Source organism: Pelophylax lessonae (genome assembly GCF_965119305.1).
Source record: "Pelophylax lessonae genome assembly, chromosome: 4".
Lineage (NCBI taxonomy): Eukaryota > Metazoa > Chordata > Amphibia > Anura > Ranidae > Pelophylax > Pelophylax lessonae.
Window position 1 is genome coordinate 622,198,270 of NC_138771.1, and position 9,427 is coordinate 622,207,696.

Consider the following 9,427-nt stretch of genomic DNA (forward strand, 5'->3'; position numbering starts at 1 on the left):
GAACTATATATTTACAAAAAATTTTCTAAATTCATGTTTAGCAGATATAAACACAGCAAATGTCACAACATTCCTGCTACATTCCTACTAAATATTAAAGCTTAACCAGTATTGAGTTACTAAAAAACAAATATTTGTAATTTTTAAATTACGCCTTTTTGGGAAATGCTGAAAATTGAACGTACGCAAAAATGTAAATAACCACATTTCTCTAAAAATCTGAATTTTCATTGTTCCCTTACAGCTTTCAGAGTTTGTTTAAGACCCTCCAAACCATATATTTTCTGAAAGCATAGAACCAGTAGAATAAAAGGAAGGTGATACTGATTTTTAAGACCCTACGATATTTGCACAAATGTTTAACAAATCAATACTTTTGCTAAAAATACACTAAAATCATTTATATCAGATACAAACACAGCACATTTTACAAAATTCCTGCTAAATCCCTACTAAATATAAAAGCTAAATCTGTACTGACTACTGAGTTAATAAATAACAAATATTTGTACATTTCAAATTGCGCCTTTTTGAGAAATAGTGAAAATCAGACGTACGCATAAATTTCTCAAAAAATCTGGAAGTTTTTTTTTTCCCTTACAGCTTTCAGAGTTTATAAAAGACCCCCTAAACCATATATTTTCTAAAAGGACATTGCCAGTAGAATAAAAAGAAGGCTCTACTGATTTTTAAGGCACCGCTATATTTGCACAAATGTTTATCAAACCAATATTTTCACTAAAAATACACTAAAATCATTAATAGTGGATTTATACATGGAAAAATGTACAAAATTCCTACTAAATATACAAGTTAAAACTGTATTGAGTTAATAAATAACAAGTATTTGAACAAATATTTGTACATTTTAAAATTGCACCTTTTTGTGAAATGGTGAAAACTGAATGTACGCAAAACTGTATATAAAAACAATTTACTCTAAAAATCCAGAGGTTACCATTTTTCGCTTACAGCTTTCAGAATTTAAAAAGTCCCCTCAGGCTTGCTTTACACTGGTGCAATGCGGGAAACCCTGTGAATCCAGTGCGGGTTCCCGCATCGCACCTGATTCGCTGGCAGTTGCCACCGCGCTCTGCAAACTGCTGTGGGTGTTAATGACACCCACAGATCGGTTTTCAGATCGCAGTGCGAATTGTGATTTTGGGCAGGAATCGAATCGCAATGGTGTGTGGCTGCATCCGATCCGATCCACTAAATACAGAAGGATGGGGATATTCCCCATCCATCTAGCAGATCTGATCAGATGGAATTGGACAGCTGGTCCGTTTCCATCCAACCGCCCCATAGAGAACAGTGTGCTGTGTCCGTATCCGCTCTGCATCAGCGGAGCGGATGTGGACCTGTCATCCACCTGCTCAGCAGGGATCAGCAGAGAGATACCTTACTGCTTGACAGAGTCCGCTCCACTGTGTCGGCTAGTCCGGGCGCATGCACACCCTGCCGAATACGCCGGGGCCCTGTGTAAGGAGGACTTGGATCCATTTGCGGATATCACAGGAGCAGCGATCAAGCTCCATGCTAGGTGAGAAGAGGGGCCATCTAGGAGAGGAGAAGGGGAATATTACATGTACATGCCCATACCATCTGGGAAAATGTGAGTGCAACTACTGCTCAAGTCTTGTTTTATGTCTACAATAAAAATGTTAAAATGCTAGGGTGGCTATGCGCTTGTCTTCCTTTGATTTTTGTACAGAGCTTTTGTCTGCCCCCCAGTGGAATCAAGGAGAGCTGCAATGACCTGGCACCTGGAAAGTTTTTATATTTGTTTTAATATGACTACCTACCAGCCAACTCTGAAGGACTAATTGGTCAGCGCATGAACTGGTGAAAAATCTTTTTATGCTTTTAACTCACATACATACATACACATACTAGGAAACATTTAGACAGGAGCCAATTAACCTACCAGCGTGTCTTTGGAGTGTGGGAGGAAACCCACAGAGGCACAGGGAGAACATGCAAATTCCAGGCAGGTAGTGTCATGGTTGGTATTCGACTTAGTGACCTTTTTGCTGCTAGGCGAAAGTGCTAACCACTACACCACTGTGCCACCCACACACCTCTGTGCCGCCAAGGCCCGGCCGCCGAGAAGCCACATATTTGCGTGTCCTCTGCGCCAAGTGGTTAAAGTGGTTTTAAACCTCAGACATGAAATATAAACAAAGCATATTCCATCTATAGGTTGTACTTGTCTCAATTCAGAGCACTAAGGGTCATTTCTGTCTGCTGCTTCCTTCCTCTGCTATCAGCATGAGTTACCTCTGACAAGTTTTCCTGATACCAAGAGACAGGGGAGGGCACAGCCTTTGATTGACAGTCTCTGTTCTTGTGTGAAGGGGTTGTGTCCCTTCCCTCCAATCAGCTCTCAGAGCTCTCCTCACTGATGTAAGTTATGCTCTCTGAATCCTGCTTTTCAGAGCTAAGTCCTACACAGCTATCCTGTGTAATTTCTGCAATGGTTTTAGAGAAGAGAGAGCTCAGATAAACAGGTACAACTTGTGTAGGAGGATTTGTTTAATCTCTGTTTATCACCTGAGGCCAGTCACTTCACTGGGTATATGTGAAGGTTTACAACCACTTTAAAGTAGTTCTAAAGGCTATACTTTTTTTTAGCTTAACTGCTTGCCGACCACCCCCCCTGTATATATACTGCGGGCGGCGGCTACTACAGGCGAAACCATGTACAAACACATCCCACACAGTGAGAAAGCACTCCCTAGGAACACATTTAACCGTTTTTTAAGTAATGTAGCGTTTAACCCCGGAAAGTCTGCTAGAAATAAACAGGTCTTACTTACCTGTTCAGAGGCTTCCAGCCCAGGTACCAGTTCCAGAGCACACAGATGAACACAGGCTCAGTATATTAATTTTTTTTGTTCTAAGTTTTATTGCAGTACTTGAACAGGAGACAGGGATGAGGGTTATAGATACTCCAAAACACATGTGAATCTTGGAGGACAGATTCTCAGGCAGAGTTTTTCTATACAGACAAGAAATGGAACAAATGGCGCAAGCTGTTAGCACTACATAAAAACGATAGTCGATATAATAGCACATCAAGGCTATGATAAAGTCTTAAGGTGAGATGAGGAAATAGTCTGAATTCTCAGGGCCAGGCTGTTGGGGAGCAGAAGCGATCTCCAAACATGCAACAAACAAAAGAGAAAACAGGCGCCTCTGAGTTAAGACTGCGATTTAATATGGCAAACAAGTAATAAAAACTTACATCAAGGTAAGTATAAGCAAACAAGATGGGTCCTTCCGGTGTCCATGTGGAGGCTGGGGCTTGGAGTCATCACTGTGGGTCTGTAATCAACTCCTCTCTTCCTCTTCCTGTCCAGCAGGAAGTGGGGGGTGTCACAGCAGTGAGATGGAGGCTTGGACAGCAGGGTGAAACCGCAGTGAGATGGAGGCTTGGGCCGCACGGTGGCCGTGATGCTCGTCCATAGGATCTTCCGGCGTAATGACTGACGCGTTTCCGAGCATGCGCACTGTGGGGGGAAACCAGCGCGAGCTCCTTTTTCAAAGTCTGATGTAAAAGGGAAAGAGAAGGACCAATTTATGTGTTACGGGACAATGCCCTCTGGTGGTGAAGTTATAAAATTACTATCAAAGTAAACATGACTCTACGTTATGGCTGTATGAGGAACAATGCCCTCTGGTGGTGAAGTTATTAAATTACTATCAAAGTAAACATGACTCTATGTTATGGCTGTATGAGGAACAATGCCCTCTGGTGGTGAAGTTATTAAATTACTATCAAAGTAAACATGACTCTACGTTATGACTGTATGAGGAACAAGGGTCCCTCTAGAGGTCAAACCAGTATAAAAAAAAATAAACAATAATATACATGTGATACGATGCATGAAGAGAATAATGCCATAGACTATGAGAGGAAAATTAGAAAAAAATAATAATATAATAATAAAAATAAAAAAACCATGGGATGAATTGAGAAAGAAATGATAAATGTGGAAATAAAATTAAATATGAATAAAAATAATAAAATATAAAAAAATAAATTAAAATAGAAATAAAAATCAAAAATGGGAAATTAAAAATTAAAAATAAAAATAAATGTAAACAAAATAAATAAAGAATTGTATATGATGTATGCATATCATTAACTGAGACTAAATATACAATAGATGGATGGAATGGGAACAATGATGAATATCAACCTGAAAGAGGTATGAATGTGGAAAGTATAATCATTCGGTGGAGACAAGGGATAAATGCTAGACAGTGAGTGGATGAGGAATTGTTAGCAGCAGGAGGTGTAGGAAGGGGGGTGGAAAAAAAAAAAAAAAACTTTTGGCCAAATTTGGCACTGTATGGATTACCTAAAGTGAACCCTAGAGGGGACTAATTAAAGAATGGTGGATACATCCAATTCTTCGTTCATCCCGTTGGGCGAAAGTGTATTGAGGGAATAGATCCAAAACGTTTCACGTTCGCACAGTTTGTGAAATCTTTCGGCTTTGGGAAGGTCTTTTGATATTTGCTCAATGATCCATACCTCAAGAGTTTTTCTATAGCATACTTAAGTATTTCTGGAGAAAGAGAGAACTGCCAGCTAATCTGAGACTGTATAAGAGCAGTCACAGTCCTTGTAGCAACCTCTGGCATCTAACACTCAAAGCACAGGCACACTTGCAGGTCTAGGCAAAAGGTCCTACTCAAAATGTCCCCTCTTTAGTAAAAGAGGTCTTTCTCCAGCCCAGCTTTCTAAGGTAGTGTCCTCCAGCAGGTTTCCTTAAGTCCAGGTTCCTCAAGGCCTGACAGTAACAACTCTTCAATAGCATAGGCTGCCTCCCAGGGGCAGAGGCCCCAAGACACAGAGCTCTGAGCAAGCCTTCCCAAACATACATCTCCTCTAGAGCCACCTTCTGAGAGTCCCCCTCCAAGGGATTGGCTGAGGTCAGATAAATATTCATAGCCCAAAGATTGATCTTCCCACTCTATTTCCACATGTAGACTTACATTTAATTAAAGGAGCACCCGATGTCCAAAGAAATGTGACTTCTAAATTTGTAGAAGGGGGAGGTTAGTTTCCCAAAACGTGTTGGCTTGATGTGCATGTTACTTTTTAATAAAAGTCTACAAACCATATTTTAGAAGTAACATTTTTCTAGACACTGGGTGCTCCTTTATTTCTATCTAAGTCTACATTCTGAAACAACCTTAAGATCACACAGAAAAGGCAGCAGCCCAATCCCTGAGAGGGTCCATCACCACTATCCACCGTAAGGCATTCTTTCCTTTTTCCCCACACAATCAGGGTAGCCATCAGAGAATTTGGGGCCCCTTACAAAGTTTTAGGCCTGGGAGCTTCAGGCTTGACCACCAACATTCCCCAGGGCCTCCCAGCACCCCTGCACCCACATGAAAAGAATGCATTAAGGGCAGGTGTTCCTCCCACTTCTGCCATCACCTGACCCTGCCGGATGGCTGTGCCCCTCAGGATGCCCGGGCCCCCTACATGTGTATGGGCTGTCCCCCCCTGATGGCAGCCCTGCACAAGACTACTCACACAGGATTAGAGACCAATCCAGTCAGTCCAGCGTGGTCTCCAGCACAAGCTAGACATTATTTCTGGGAACTTCTTTCAAAGACAGGCAGATCAGTCAACCCAGGTTTGGGAATAGACCTGACTACAGCAAAGTTAAAGAGGTTGTACACCGAGAACATTTTTTTTTCTCTTCTTTACATCCTGAAAGAGAAACCCATAATGAGCTAGTATGCATCGCATACTAGCTCATTATGAAATACTTACCTTAGAACGAGCCCCCGCCGTGCCGTCCGCTTACCTGTATGACGGGCGACATGTATAGTCACCGTCTTCTGGGATCACGGCATCCGGCCATCTGAGTGGCCGGAGCCGCGGTGACGTCACTCCCGCGCACGCGCGTGGGAGCCGACGGTCACGGCACGGGGCTCTGAAGGAACGGCACGATCTGCCGTTCCTTCAGAGCGCATGCGCCAGTGACGTCACTGGCTGCATTAAAGGTAAATATCTCCTAAACGGTGCATGTTTAGGAGATATTTACAGTACCTATAGGTAAACCTTAATATATGCTTACCTATAGGTACAACTTCCTGAGGAGGGTTTACTTCCTCTTTAAAAACTACATTTATCCTGCTGAATGCTACAGGAAGCTATTTTTTTTTTAAATATTAATATTATTATTATTATTTTTTTTTGGAAGTTCTTTGTTAGACTAACGTTGGTTCTCAATACATTTTTCCTTTAGGCCACAAAACATCTGCTTGGCAGCTTTTACTATTTATTTGGAGACATTTTGCTGTCTTTTTTGCTTGTAGAAAGTTCTGCCATGAAAGTTATGTTTTCCCCAGATTTTTTTACTTTCAACTTTGTTTAACTTTTCTGCCACGGAGTAGTCTTTTGTTGGTCACTTCCCCAATACTGCTTGATGTCCTTTTTTTTCCAGAACATTCTGGTGTCCTTTTTTTCCATGTATCTCTACAAATCAAGACTGTTGTATTGAGAAACATAATCTTAACAAAATGTACCAAGATGTAAACAACTGTATAGTATTATGCCCTTTTCCCCCAATAAATAGCTCTGAAACTGCTCTGGTTATAAGGGCAAGGCCATAGCTTTATTGGTTTTAATAGCATAATCATGCTAAGCATAAAGATAAATAGCAGAACACAACTGCTGAGAATCACATTCCTAGCCAACACCATAGATCTTTAACCACTTCAGTAATCCCCTGCCCTCCAAATAAAACATCAAATAAATTGTCTTTGGTAGGGTAAGGCCACAGCTTTATTGGATTTAAATATTATTCAATAACAACTTTTTATTGCACACTCATAACCCAACATAAATCTGTGCTGGTCATATACAAACTGTCATCACCCAATATCGTCATAACAGTGTATTGCCTAAAGACCAATCTTCACCATATGTTTCAGACAAACGCCCAACAGTCCCATCCCTAATTTATTTAAATTGTTTCCCCATTCCTCGTCCCCTCCACTCTTCTGTACCTAGCCATTTATTGGAGGCATAACGGTAGGGAGGGGGTGCAAAACTACTATTTCTCAATTGCCATGAATGCAGGAGGATAAGGAGTGAGCAGATGGTGACCTCATCCAACTGCTGCTGTTCTTTTATGGTCCAGTCAGAAGGTAAGGGTCAATTCCCGTGCCAGGGCCTACTCTTTAGTTTTCCAGAGACGGAAGGTCTAAGACCTCAAAATGGTTGCTCAGTAGCCTATAGTCATAAAATTGTGGGGGGAATTTGTGCTTTCGAGTAATATAAACACATATCAAAATGCAAATGAATAAAAGCAGCCAGCATAAATAAGTTGATTTCAAATAAAAATACATTAAAAGTCTGTGTGCAGAGCTACAATGAGATTAATGCCCCGTACACACGTACCGATTGTCGGCCGTAAATATTCGGCCGATTGTAGGCTTGTTAGTATGATGCTTCCGACAGCCGACAGCGCACTTTCGGCCGAATAGAATCTGATGTACATGCTTTAAAATTTTTGTAGGCCGACACCAGAACGGCCGATTGTTCGCCAGTCAGTACAGAATTCGGCCGACAATCAGCAGATTTGCAAGACTGGGCATGCTCAGAAAAGAAAAAAACACACGGAAAGTCAACCATCACATGACATCACTTCTGCAGTCGGCTGTTGTTGGCCGACAAAATTTGTGTGCAGTCTTTTGCACTTTTCAACAGACACAACAGCCCTGGACAAAAGACGGCCGATCGTTCGGCCGACGATCGGTACGTGTGTACGGGGCTAAAGGCAGTCCATATTAAATGATGAAAGAAAGGAAGATGAGACCTTGTACCAGCTTCAGTGTGAGTTTACAGCACACCACACCACAGTGACAATCCAATCTCCTTACCAGTAGAGCAGTGGTTCTTAACCTGGGTTCGATCGAACCCCAGGGGTTCGGTGAGTCAGTCTCTGGGGTTTGGCAGAGGACTCATATGATTCGCGATGACACGCACACCCTCCACTAGTACCACTTCGCTGTCAGGGACTATTTCTCCAATTTCGGGCGTGTCCTTCCGCTCCCGCTCCGCGCCATCATCATGGAAACAAACAACATCCCCACAGTACAGAGACCGGACCTGGCGGAGTGATTCACATGTCATGTGACACTGACACACTGTGAGTCAGTGCACTGACGGCGAGGACAAGGACAGACGGAGCAGAGTGAGATCGGGGACTCGGAGACTAGAGGGGAGAGAGGTCCAACTCCTAGGCCTAGGAGGAGGCTTAGTGAGTGGTGCCTCACTCAAGTGACTCACTGAGTGAGTCTGACACCAGTCTGGCACCAGACTCAGGCCAGAGCAGGCCGCGCACTAGTAGGCCAGCGCAGCAGCCAGCCCAGAATCAGGAGGACTAAGGTAGGTAGATGTGGTGGTGTTCTCTGCAGAGAAGTGTTTTACTAAAAAGGCGTTTCCCCCCCCCCCCCCCCCACTGTGTATGACAGTTATACACAGTGAGTGAGTGTGCAGTATTGGTATGGCATTTTTTTTTTTAAGTTAGGAGAGCCTTTTTTTTTTTTTGGTTAGTTGGTTGGTAATGCAAATGGTCAGTGCTCAGTATTAATGCAAATGGTCAGCGGTCAGTGTTAATGCAAATGGTCAGCGGTCAGTGTTAATGCAATGCTTTTGTTCTTTAATGGTTTTGTTCATTTTGTGCACCTATGTATAAATGCATACCGTCCTAAATATATACTTATGTTTTGAATTTGAAAAAAATCATATTTTATTTTTCCAATTAAGAAGGGTTCGGTGAATGCGCATATGAAACTGGTGGGGTTCAGTACCTTTAACAAGGTTAAGAACCACTGCAGTAGAGGGATAAAGCAGGCATGAATAGGAATCTATGTAGCACCAACTTCCATCAACAGGTGAATGGCTCCACACAGTTTGGATCTTTACTACTACTTGGCGAAAAGTATGTGAACATCACATAGCACATAGAAATGAGCTTGTTAAGGGCCATACACACTATAAGATTTTCTGAAGACTTTTTCCTTCAAATTTACCTTTTCTATGTAGTGCAAGGGCCTGCCAGATGGCATACAAATTGAAAGTGTTTAGGTTTGACCTCATATTATCTGGTTTTGGTAAATCTAAAACAAAAAGTCTTCAGAAAATCTTCTAGTGTGTATGGCCCATTAGGCATCCCATTCCAGAACCATAAGCATTAATACAGGGTCTTCTTTGCTGTTAACACAACCTGTCTGTGGAAGTTTGTGCCCATTCAGCCAATTGAGTGTTTTATAGATCAGGTACTGATTTTGAACAAGAAGACTCTTAATTCATCCCAAAGGTGTTCAGTAGGGTTGAGGTCATGGCTCTTTATGGTGTTGGCTTATTTCCTTTGTGCACAATCATGCT